The following is a 14499-nucleotide window of genomic DNA, read 5'->3' on the forward strand; positions in this document are numbered from 1 at the left end:
CATGCTGATCTCCAATTAAACATGGAATATTTTCAGATGAGGAATCTACAATTGGTGGTGATATTTCTTGGGACTTTTTACTGTTACTATTATGATCATACTATGGCTTAATGAAAATAAACATATCATGGGGATTTAAAGGAGCGAAAGAACAGCCAGTCGACATTGTGCAATACAATTGTTGACGGGCTATGATTACGCTTCTATTAATCGCCTTAACTGTACGCTGTGCTTTGGACACATATCTCCAAAAACTGGACACAGTAGTTTCTCCAGTGTCCTGGATGTTTATATAACACCTAATTAACGAATTACAAAAAGTATTAGGGAACTATGGTGTACAGGTTACCCAGACTATTAAACCAACTGTTTTTCAAACGCACTGCAAAATCTTCATATATTTAAATATTGCCATCCACCCATCTATCTTCTTAAGCTCTGTCTACACTATCAAACTAGTTTGACACAAAAAAAGTGTGATGTGCCCAAATATGGTAGTGATGCCTAAATATTGTAGTGATATGACATCTTCATGTCCATATATGGACACATCACATTTTGTTGTAACAAAGTTTGATAGTGTAGACAGAGCTTTTCACAATGCAATTTAAATTATAACATGGAAGAATTATTTAAATAATACTACTACTACTAAAATGATTATACTACTGTATCTACTGTACACTGTGGCCTTTATATATTACTATCAAATAACAAATCTAAAATTGATATTATAATTTTGTATCAAATAAAAATATCAAAATTATACATTAGTCACCATGATTCGATCGGAGTAAGACGCTTACACAACGAGCTCCTGAAACGCACTACTTAGCATACTAATTTTCTCTAGGCCAATCACGACAAGCCATGTCACGATCTACACGAGCAAATACCAAGCCCGCTGAATTCGAAAGCGAAGACCAGCTATCGTTTGAATCGTTTGTTAAAAAAAAACTTGAATCGATTTTAAAAGGCCAAGAATCTAATAAAGCTGAGCTTTACGAAGCAATATCGTTTAATTCTGCTAGAATAGATGCCCTTGAAGATGAAAACAAGGAATTAAAAACGACTGTCACAGAGCTGACAACAACAGTTGCTAATTTACAAGGTAGTACAACTGACCTGTTGGCAAAAATTAACAAGACGGAACGCTTTTCTCGTCGTAATAACGTAAGAATTGTTGGTGTGGAAGAGAACACAAAAGAAAACTGTAAGTTAATCTTTGAGAACATTCTTTCCGATTTTTTCACACTCGATCCCAGGCCAACAATCGAACGGGCCCACCGAGATGGTAAAAGTATGAACGGCAAGCCAAGGCATATCATTGCCCGTTTTCTCTCATACGCTTCTAAGATTGAAGTTATGAAACAACGAAGTTCTGCGCTAGATAGCCAGAAATTTTATATCATAGATGATCTTACTGCTGCCGATCTACTGGAAAAAAAGAAATGGAGATCACAAGTAAAAGAGATGTACAATAAAGGTACCAAGCTTCGTTTTACGGCTGGAAAATGGCGAACTTCAACTGGCATTCCGGTAAACTTTTCGAAATTCCATTGAAATAGTTCCGGTAAACTTTTCGAAATTCCATTGCCATACTAGTGATCGGAATGTTGTTGTAAACACTTGGACTGTCTAAGAAGCATTTCTTCTTTACAAATTCAATCCATTATTAAATTTTACAACAGACTAAGAATCTTTTATCCATTATTTTCCTTACATCTGCATACTTTGCTTAATTTGTATAAGCCTCTTGATTGATTTTACATAATAATTTTACAATAGCGTTTTCAGGAGTCTGTTCTCACATAATTGCATTGTCATAAGATGTTTAAACCACTTAAAACCATTTATTCACCTTTGTTTTATTGTTACCCCCCAATTCTTAACTTGTTTCTTTATATTTACGTTCTTGTACTTTTCTGTTTTTACGTAACATTACCAGGCATCTTTTATTACATACTATTGAATAAACTGATCACATTATGTATCGTTAGATATTCTCATGGACCCTTTTGACAATATAGATGCATTCCCATTTAATCACATTATTGATAATGATGAATTCTTGCATGTCATTCACTATTACTTTTGTGACGATAGAATTGACTTTGATAGATTTAATTCTTTAATTTTTAACCCTTTTGATATTAATTTTAAAGATGTTATTAATGACAACGATGCCCAATTATTTTCCGAAAATATTGAATCTTGTACCTATGAATATATTGATAGTCTTAACAACAAATATTCAACCCAAGATTATTCATTTAGTATCTTTCACTTAAACGCACGCAGTCTTGTTAAACATTTTAACGATATCAATGTATGCGTAGGTGCTATTAACCATGAATTCTCAGCACTATGCTTCACCGAAACTTTTTTTAATCATAATACGCCTTTTTCCTTTTATAATATTCCCAATTATAACCTCTTGCATGTTTCACGAGCTGATAGACCAGGAGGAGGCGTTGCCATTTACCTACACCAGAGATTTAAATATATTCTTCGCCCTGATTTATCATTTATCATTACTAATGGTTCGGAATCTCTTTTCATTGAAATCGATGCACAACCCAAAAACATAATCCTTGGAGTAGTATATCGTTTGCCTGAATTATCCATTAACACATTTAATAAAGATATCTCTAATTTAATTGACACCATTAATAATGAGAAAAAAACAGCATATATTTCAGGAGACTTTAATATTAACTTGTTAAATTCCAAAACACATAAAGGTACTTCTGATTTTGTTAATACTTTATTTCAATCAAATTATTATCCTCTTATTACTAGGCCAACTAGAATTACGCGTAATTCTGCAACTTTAATCGACAATATTTTTTGTAATAATCTATATGATAACATTTCTTCCGGAATTCTATATTCGGACATCTCGGATCACTTTCCTGTTTTCTTGTTAGTACATAAATCAGAACCTCTCCAACACCTGAAACCTAAATCAAAATATATATACATAAAAAAAGTCAATGATATTTCAATTTCTGCCTTAAGTAATGATTTGTCAAATGTTGACTGGACTAGTATTTATAACTCCAATGAACCCAATGAGGCATACGCTTTATTCAACGACATATTTAGTACATTATATAATAACAACATTAAAACCACTCGTTCCAGACGCAATATTCGGAAAGAAAAAAAACCTTGGATAACTAAATGCTTAATTAAATCTATCGACAAAAAACACAAATTATATAAAACATTTCTTATATCTAAAAAGCAAAAGGACAAAGATAAATATGTTAAATATCGAAATGTACTTACCAAAATCCTTCGTACTGCCCAAAAGAATTACTTCAGTGACAAATTTGAATTCCATAAAAATAACATCCAAAAAACCTGGCAAACAATAAATGGAGTCCTTGGCAAGAAATCTCGTAAACCGTTTCCTTCTCACTTTATTAACAATGACATTGAATTAAATAATCCTCAACAAATTGCAACTGAATTCAATAATTATTTTACTAGTATAGGGCCAAATTTAGTTAACAAAATACATGTGTCGGATAATGATAATTATACTTCTACCCTACCTCGTCCATGTGTGCACTCTCTCTTTCTTAGTCCTGTAACCGAACATGAAGTTGTCAGTATAATACTTTCCCTCAAAGATAATAAATCTCCTGGGTTTGATGGGTTTTCCAATAAAATTATTAAACGTGTTTCTAATTTTATATGCAAACCCTTAACTCACATTTTTAATACTTCTTTTCAAACCGGTATTTTTCCTGATTCTTTTAAAATAGCTAAAGTCATCCCTATCTACAAGAAAGAAGATCCTCATCATTTCAATAACTACAGACCAATCTCCCTACTTCCTTGTTTCTCAAAATTAATTGAAAAAATAATGCATAATCGAATTTCTTCCTTTTTAACTAAACATAACATTTTATTTAAAGGCCAATATGGTTTCAGGAAAAAGTATTCAACAGATCTTGCTTTATTAGATATTTTTGACAAAATTACAATTGCCCTGAGTAAAAATGAGTTTTCTGTTGGCATTTTCCTTGATTTATCTAAGGCCTTCGATACTATTAACCACGATATTTTAATTCATAAACTTTCAAATTACGGTATCAGAGGCCTTCCTTTAAAACTAATTAAAAGCTACCTTTCCAATCGTGTTCAGTTTACTTCCTTAAATAATTTTAACTCTTCCTATTCCCGTTTAACCTGTGGTGTTCCCCAAGGATCGATTCTTGGACCACTCTTATTCCTGATTTTTGTTAACGATATACCAAACAGCTCTAAATTACTAAATTTTATCTTATTTGCTGACGACACAAATATTTTTTTCTCTCATCCTAAATTAAATACCTTGTTTAAAATTGTCAATGATGAGTTACTTAAAGTTTCAAATTGGCTCAAACACAATAAATTAACTCTTAATACATTCAAAACGAACTATATAATATTTTCTAAACGTAAAATTTCAAATTCTTTAAATGAACAAATATACATTGATAATAAAATGATCAAACGAGTTAATGAAACCCAATTTTTAGGAGTAACCATAGATGCCTCTCTGACTTGGAAACTACATATAAATAAAATCAGTAATCTAGTTTCTAGAAATGTTGGAATATTGAACAAATTAAAACATATCTTCCCTCAAAAAACCTTATTAACCCTTTATAATACTTTAGTTTTGCCTTACCTTTCTTATGCCAATTTATGTTGGGCAATTACTCTAGATAAATTTAATACGTTATGCCCCTGGACAAGTCTAGAGAAAACTCAAATTGACCGCCTTTTTAAACTACAAAAACGTGCACTTCGGATTTGCGCGGGAGAATCATTTAGAGCCCATACAAAATTACTTTTTAAAAGATTTAACGTTTTAAACATTTATGATTTAAATAAATTACAAGTTGCCTCATTTATGTACCGTTTATCTAACAATTTACTGCCTTCACATTTTAATGCTTTATTTACAAGAATTGACGAACGCCATTCCTATAAAACCCGATCCTCTGTTAACAATTATATCCTTGATAATTTAAATGTTAAGGCTCGACGATTTTCTATGTATTATTTTGGTCCCAAACTTTGGACTTCACTCTCAAATGAACTTAAACAGAAATCTTCCTTTTCTAGTTTTAAATCTAATTTCAAACACAAAATGGTGTCAGAATATGCTACATAAATTTTCGCCGATCTTTTATCCTTATTTATTTGGTGGTGATACATGGCATTAAATCCTTCACCCTGGTATTCAATAATCTCCGCTACATTGTATCGTTATACTTGTTATTATACCATATTTAATTATATTTCATATTGTACTCTAATTGTTATCATTATCCCTTTTATCATATATTATATAATTGCCTGGTTTATCTTAACTTCTATAATTTAAATTTTTTTTTTATTTCTTTATTTTATGTACTTTCACTATTATATATTTATATTTTAGTCTACTCTGTAGCAATGTTAGTATACTTAGGCATACGGGAGTCACGACTTAAAGTTCAGTGAACTTACTGTGACTTCCATCCACCCACATTTAATATATGTTATGTTATGTAAATGTAAATGATATATATATATATATATATATAAGTGAGTGGAAAAAATAAATAAACGAAACGAAACGAAACGAATATAAACAAGTTTTTAAAAAACCTATAACCGATGTTGATTACTGTCTTTTGCAAGCGACTTCGAAATTCAATATATGGTTATTATAATTTAGCCGGAGAGAAAATCTTCTATGACTGAATATTATCACTACTTATTAAAGTATATAAATGTTTGATATGCCTCACTCAATAATCCTATCAATGTATTAGTAATAAAAATATCTTATATCCCAACATCATCTTCTTAAACAATGAGTATTACAGAGGCAGTCAATGGGTTTTTGCATTAAATTTACTGGCATTAACTATATACAAAATGAAAAGAAACTCTCATTTCTTTGTCAGAAAAATTGTTTTTAAATCTAGGATGTGATACAAAATAATAATGAGTATAACTTTATCAGAGGCAGTCAGTGGGTTTTTGCATTGCATTTACTGGTATTAACTACATAAAAAATTGAAAGAAAATCTTATTTCTTTGTCAGAAAAAATGTATTTAAATCTAGGATGTGATATAAAATAACATGTTTATTTATGCATACAAAGTTTCGCAGAAAACACTTGACATGAAATCATGTAGTCACTCAACAAATATGATTAAAATATGACAATAGCCATTTCATATTTAATGTTAACATTAATGTAAATATGTTTGCATTACACAGTTCAAGAATGTCAACATGCTCAAAATGGATTTAGACACAATAGGAACAAACGTAGTTACTCATCAATTGGTGAATATTTACAGGAAGTTGGAAACAAATATACCACTTCAACTTATAAATTGCCACATCTAATTATTTGACATCCTGTTGATGTCGTTGTCATAGCTACCACATAATTATATATTTCATCTTGTAATTTTTAAGAATTGATTATTGGGAAAAAAAATGCTCAAATAATTGTGCTTTAGAAAAAAAAAATACTGTATAATGAAATTTATTGCACTAAAAATTACAGAGAGTTCATGTTCATTTTAATGAGTTTACCATAAATTGCAAAACCGATGATTAATGAATTTTATTCAGAAATAATTCATAATCATATCATTTTTTTTCTTAAATAATAACAGTCTTAGGCACTGATGAAATATTACTGAACAATACATTTTATTTCCACTATAATATCTTCTACATATGTGTACAGCCACATCAAAACCAGGCACTTGGTGAAATATATATTTTTTTAGTTGATACTATAATGGTATTCCTCACAATATATCCTTCAAAATGGTGTTTGGATCATTTAAATCAAGCAAATATTCCCAGAGTTATGGCAATAAATGTATATAGCATTTATACAACAATTTATTTGTAATTACTGAGTAATTAACAGTCAAAGTTTAATGACAAATCAGACAGGAAGTTGCCCCATGCTGTTACAGATTGAACAATTAACACCTTAGCAACACTACCTTCTAGATAAACAATCATTCTGAAATTTGGCACACTTATTCAATATAGTGTTTTCTGATATTCATGAAAATTTCATCAAAATCCGAGGTGGTTATCATAGTTAAAGACCCCTTCCCTGCAATTTTGGACGTTTTTTGGAAAATAATACATATATATCACTTTAAAAACATTAAACCATGTCATTCCTTGTCTTAAATGTACGTTTTATGGTAAATTATGATAAAAAGTGAGAAACAATGCACTACCTAAGTAGCTCGCGGCGATCGACCTCTCGTGGACGATCTCAGGCCTAGCCTAGCTAGGCTTAGTTTTGTAGGCCTAGCTGGTAAACATCGGTAACGTACGAACATCGTACGCTAGCTATATACCTAGCCTGACGTTGTATAGTTGCTGCATTAATTGTCTTTCTATTTTTGCCAGACTCCGTTGATACAAATTGGGGAAAACCCGGTATTTTCGCTGAAAAGTTAGGAGTCTTCCATTTGTTTTGGCTTCACGATCGATCGAAAAGTGGGCGAATTACAGGTGAAAAACAACAATATCAATCCGCGCGCAATGCATTTTGGGATTTATAGCGGGCCGCTATAATTATTAAAATCGATTTATTTTTCACATTTTTAACCGTTTAAAGACGAAAAAAGTTATCGCAATAGGACCATATAGTATTATTTTTACATTAAATATAGTTTGTGATCTTAAATTAGATCTAAAAAACGTAGGGAATGGGGCTTTAATTATGACGATTACAAATTACCACTAATTTACGTAAAATCTGTCAAATTCATTTATAATAGTGTAGTGTAAGAATAATACAGTAGGCCTACTAGTAGGTATTCAGGAAGGTTGCCGTAGCTTATTATTAGTTCTAAACAAATTAAAAAAAAACAGCAAACATTTTATTAATGAACTTTATTCAATTTTATTTCTCTTTTTACTTTATTTTATCTGCTTTTTCTTCAAAATGGCGCAGGGCACACAATGTCCCTTGTTTCTGGTCGGCAAAATTCAATTACCAGTATTTTATTTGTGAGTGATTTGTATTGTACTGGTTTTTAGTGTTAATGTTATGTATGTAAGAGAAACTCAACAGTTCTTTTCAGACTTAATATACGTGGTGTACCGCAAACTTTATATCAACATTTGATTTCGCCATGCAAACCTTCAAACAATGTTATGTATTCTATTGTTGAACCAGCACCATAACAGATAGCCACACCCGTTAGCTTGAACAATGTTTTTAAGCATGATGAATAACGTGAAATTTAGCCAAGGTACCAGTATTTTATTTGTGAGGGATTTGTATTGTACTGGTTTTTACGGTTTATGTTTTGCACACACTCCCCACACACCCAACCCATCATTGGCAATTTTTAAGCATAATGAAATTTAACCAAATTGAAATAAATAAAATAGCCCTGCAGTAGGCCTAGTAAGTAAAGTAAAGCCTTCCAGGAGGCTTATTATACTATATAGAGAGGAAAACTCTATCTTATTTTAATTGGGCTAGGCCTTGTTGTTGTTATTACTATTATTATTACTAGCTAGCTAGGCCTACTATGCCATGCAGCCTATCTAGGCTAGTAGCCCAGCGTAGTAGTAGGCCTAGGCGGATCTCCGCCTAGTCTAGGCTTATAGTACTAGGCCTAGTAGAGCCAGGTCTAGCCTACTGTACCTAGCTAGAGGCCTAGCCTAGTGCCAGTGGATTGAGAGTTACATTGCTAATATCAACTCTTACGATAAATAACTTAGCTAGGCCCTTTACTTTAGTATGTTATAACTTATTGTTATCAAGTCTGAGTCAGTACACGTCACTTTAGTATTACTGTGTACAGTACTTAGATGAACTATAAAAAATATATTTTTCTCGACAAGCGTGTACTAGCGATAAGATTTTGTTGACCTGGAATTTTCCATGCTGGATGGGTCATGTGACAAAATTAAACCAATCACATCGCTTCTTTCAGCGTGTTCGTAGCAACAAGGCCGTTTTTGTTTACACTAAAGGGTTCTATAAAATCGGTTTTTATTGGTCTATATCGTACAATCTGTGACATCACTCATTTATTTTTAGATTCATGAACAAAATACCTATCGAATGATACCAAGCTTTCAGGGGTTATCTACAAAATTACGGCGTAGGAATGACGAAAATAACTGCTTTTTTATAACGAATTACCACGTTCTTTCAATCGAAACACGAGGATAGAGGCTCAGATTTATGTAATTTTTACCACCTTTCCATTTGAATTAGTTAATAAGATATATATTTTTGAAATCTACGGTAAATTTCCTATCAGATAATGGTAAAAAAACAAAATGGTCAAAATATGAGTTTCACACATTCAAATGCATTTTACACAAATCCCTATCTAGCGACAAGCGCCTGGTTTTGATGTGGCTGTACACATATTTTAATGTTATTCAACATTTTATATTATCATTGCTTCAATTACTAGTACTGTAAACTATTTTAAAAATTATGAAGGAAATATTTTGCACTTAGGAATAATAATAAAATATAATATTTTTTTAATACTTTATTATTATTATTTCTTAAGTACTTTACATAATATTCTCATCATAATATTTTATGCTTTATTTCTATTAATTCATATGTATTATGTATTATAATACATTATATATAATTTACTATGCAACAGAAGTTGATACACTGTATTTACATTATAGAGTTCTGTGGTGTGACGTCACAACAAAAGATGGCGCTGCATGGTTTCTAGCGCAACCAAAAATGCATTCAACGCTACTATTTTGATACAATAGATCTGTATATTTCTATCAAATTATGTATTTTAGCTTGATTTTTAAACTGTAGTTGAAGAATAAATAGATTATTAAAAACAAATATTTAGTGATCTTTTGAAATTATTTTTAGTTTGTTTTATTGAAAATTATTAAGTTTTAAATGACTACTTCAATAAGCCTATTCCAAACCATTGGTGACCTTGGAGTCACTCAGACAGGATGAACGTTTTCTAGCTACAAAACGGCGCCACCTACCGTTGTGACGTCAACACCGCAGAACTATATAGGTCTTTTATTTCATAATTTGACGACTCTATTAAGGGGACCATTTCCTACATCTTCATTACACTAGTTCCAAATTATTATTATTTTTTTATTATTTTTTTTTTTTATTATAATAATATTCCTGTTTATTTAAAAACAGAAATCCTGGGCAGAAGGTAGCTGTCACAGATAGCCTTCTTACTGTATGTCAAGTAAATTTATATTTTATATTTATATATATTTTATTTTAAAAGAGGTATTATCCCCCAAAAACATGAAAAATGAAGATTAATAAAATTATACTTTAAATAGGCCATTTTGCAGTTTTAATAGAGTTATTCACTTCTGTAAAAAAACAAATTTTTAGTGGGACAATATATCTTTAAAGGTTCACACAAAATAAAAGTTTCGACGACCAACCTAGGTCATGTCAATCGATATGTCATAGGTCATTGCCTGGACCTAGAAACCATCAAACACAATGAACAAGCAAGCTCCCTATTATGTGCATCATTAAAATGCTCAGGAAAATAAACATTTTTTATGGTCCTCAGTTCACTGGAAACTAAAAACATTAAGGTTTTATGGTCCACGTCATTTGTAGCACAATATGGTCTTTATTCTTTGCTCTGTGAATAAATTATTCCAATTTGTTGGTAGCAGAAATGGGACAAATTGTCAATAACCAGTTAAATGGCAGTCTGAAAATAACGGTTTAAAACACCCAATCGATGGGGTGTTATACAGTAGAACTCCATTTAACCGGTTATCGCTGTGAAACTATTAAAATAACCTTTATTTTATTGTCTGCTGTTTACCTAGTCAACAACTGTAGCATCTTAAACGTTGAGCACATTGCACTTTGGGTATGTTAATCGACGATCACCACCCAATAGAACCGTTATTTGGCAGCACAAAAATGCAGTCGATATAAAAATGTTATTTTACATTCATTGTCAGGATTTTAAACTGGACCGCATTTGACAAATCAAAATTAATTTTTCCCAGTATTTTATTTTCATAAGAATTAGGTCATGTAATACCAAAGGGTAGTATATAAAAACTTAGCAATTTATTTAATAATCTATTTTATATTTAAATCATTTAATTTTAAATGTATTATGTTTAAACCTCTTCCAAAAGGCATTTACTGATTTCAAAGTATTGAGAAACAATCGTTAAAGATAAATGTTATAGCAATATTTACACCTGAGTAATAGCAAGCTTTCTTTATTCTAGCCAAGACACAGAAAATGCAATTTATCCGTATATTTTATTTTGTATTCCACAAACTTGGTTTTTTCTAATACTGAGTGTACCTTATTTTGTTAATGTTCTATAGGTAAAAGTGTTCACTGAATATATTATTTAGTCCTTACAAAATGGCCTTAGAAGGACAATTTAGGGTCGTTTGGTCCTAAAGGTTTGCATTTAATATACTTTAATATTATTGTATTTGTTTTTAACAGTATATGAAACAAGATTATGATGAAATAATAAACAGTAATGCACTTGTCAATTGTATGACCCACTATACGACCCCCGGGAGAGGTGCGTCATGGGTGCGTCATTTACAAATAATTACTGACGCAGGGGTGCGGCAAAAAACCTAGATGGTACGTCACATCAATGAACAAGGTGTGTCAATGTCCGTCACTTTACCACCCACCATATCATAAACAACATGGTCACAGTGCGTCATGGTCACCTAAAGGTAAGTCACCTTTTTGACGCACAGGTAAGTCACCTTTTTCATGGTATTCAAAAGTATGACGCACATCGGACAAATGACGCACCTCTCCCGGGGGTCGTATAGTGGGTCATACAATTGACAAGTGCATAAGTCTCTACAATGCTTTAGTTTCTGCAATGAACATTTGAGGGACCTTAATTATTAGTTTCTACTGTTTAGGGTAACTCTCAGTTTCTTTTAAAATAAAATAAAATACACAAAATTTGCGCTGAACTATACATAATACAACTAACTGAATCAGCGAACAGCTTTTGCATTTTTTATATACACGCATATACTATGAAAATGTATACGCACGACATAATATTGAGTGGGCGGTTCATGAATATTAATGAGCTATGGAAACTAGAATTTGCATTGCATAATAAACATTAATATAAAATCATAAATAAGCTTATATTCACAAATATTGGCAGGAAGAAAGATAGATAGGATGCATAGATCTTTTAGGCTTAATTGTTTATTTTAATACCTTTTGTTTTCGTTTATGGGTTTTGCGTGACAAGACATTTCTTCTTACAATAATATTGTTTCATATTACTATTTTTTTGTATTGTTGACCATTGATAGAAATTAATCATTTATAGAATTATTATTATCATATAATGGTACAAATATCTTACTACAGAAAAGTAAAAATTGGAATCATGTCCAGTTATATCACGGATAAATAGTTAAATCATAGACACAGTACCAACCATAAATATCGTCGACGAATCATAAATGTGTCAAGATTTTATCAGTGTGACGCATCGATGTAATAATGCTGTATGACTGATTTTATTTTATTTTATTTATTTTATTCAATCGAAACCAACAACGATAATTACCGCCAGTAACAGGTTTGATACAAACAAAGCCAGGATTGTTTAAATCACCTTGATTAAAGCAGCTCGTCCAGTACCAAACTTCACCAGAGGAAAGGCAGATACTAGATGCAGGGGCTGCCATAAGAGTCAGCAATGCTGATTTCAAATGCCTAACGGGACCCTAGCTCCATATACAGCACCGATATTCCCAGATGGTCTCCCATCCAAGCTCTAACCAGGCCCAACGTCGCTTAACTTCGGTGATCTGACGGGAACCGGTGTTTCAACGGATTGATTACTTTATTTCAGAATAAAATTTCCCAACAAAAATTAGTTAAAATACTAAAAACAAGATAACACAAATTGTTATATGGATTTGATTTATATATTTCCTGAAAACATTGAACACAAAATTATAATTCAAGTAAATCATCCTAATAATCGTAAAGATTTCAGTCGTGCAAGGTTATTCAGTTTTTTATTTGGCCAAATTTCCAGTCAAAAATTTTGACAAATACGCAACTGTTAAGCCTATTTTCAAAAGCGTCATGCTATGCGCATGCGTATTCAAGTTTCTGTCTGTCATACTCCCTTCTGCGACGAATTCTTGTTCCTTTGATTTTTCGCTTCAGCGAAATTTACATGTTCGAATTGTTTCTACTTTTTGTGAAGCGAAATATTGCGCAACCAATCAGAGCTCAGGAAATGAGCTATGACGCTTTCATGAGCGCTCATGCGAATCGAAATGCTCAGCAGTCACGCGAGGAAAATGAACGTCGCAGCTATTCACTCATGTAGTAGAAACAGAGTAGGCGATTTTTTTGTATTTGAAACGTTGGATTCGCGCGAACAAATTCGCCTAATGGAAAATCGGCTATAGGCGATTTTTTTCTTTTCGAAACATTCGATTCACGCAAACAAATTCGCCTAGTGGAAAATAGGCTTTACTGTGCAAAAATTGACTGGAAAAAAGGGCCATTTATTGACATATCCACAAACCTGGCTTTACCAGACATGAGAAGCAGACTTTTTCTAATTCGCATGCTGGTTTTTGTGTAAAAAAATGTAATATTAATCACATCAGTCTAATAAAGCGCCACATTAATTAAACACACACCACACGACACTATGCAAATAAATGTAACAAAACAAGTACAAAACAGGTGCTGAATACTTATAGCCATGTATGTTTGAATGAGTCGTTACATATTGGAACAACCCATATTGCAGAACCTCCATTATGGGGACACATCTAGGATCCAACAAAACATCACCTTAAGGGGTGTCCAATAAATAGAGTAGTCTGAAAGAGGTGTTATATTCGATGAGAGAATGTTTAATTATAGAGCATCAACCTTATGGAATAATCTTCCTGTACATATCCGTAAAAATTATGAGACACTTAGTCAAGTTGAATTTAAACATCTTGTATAACTTCTGTTGTTCATAGTTTTTAAGCTTTTATTTTTCTTGTATTTTTTTTCAAATGTGGACCTCTTGGGAGACCAGTACTTGTGTATTGAAAGAGCTATTCCAGAATAAAGAAAGATTTGTATTGTATTGTATCTTAATGGTATAATAAATTGAATTAAAAAAGCCTAATTTATTAAAACATTCAAATTAAATACTACCACCCAAATATTAAGCGCTCTAGACATATAAGCGTTGTAGTCACACAAGTAGTGTAGTTAATAAGCACTTGAACATGAAAAAAATAAATTGGAAATTACTCAATCATTGTGATTATGTTTAATTTTGTGAAAACACTATCATATATACTCTTCTTATTAGACCTTCAGTCCAATTTATCTGTAGAGTTTTGCTGTTTCCAATTAAGTACATCAAATATAATTTCTTTGATGGTTTTCAGCATACAACTAATT

At 31.7% G+C, this 14499-nt stretch overlaps 1 protein-coding gene across 2 annotated transcripts in view; it reads right to left on the reverse strand.

Moving 5' to 3' along the window:
* LOC140044669 (G protein-coupled receptor kinase 3-like) overlaps positions 1-14499 on the reverse strand; it is an 80028-nt gene that overhangs the window by 44286 nt on the left and 21243 nt on the right. The window lies entirely within an intron of this gene.

The sequence above is a fragment of the Antedon mediterranea genome, chromosome 3 (assembly GCF_964355755.1).
Source record: "Antedon mediterranea chromosome 3, ecAntMedi1.1, whole genome shotgun sequence".
Classification (NCBI taxonomy): domain Eukaryota; kingdom Metazoa; phylum Echinodermata; class Crinoidea; order Comatulida; family Antedonidae; genus Antedon; species Antedon mediterranea.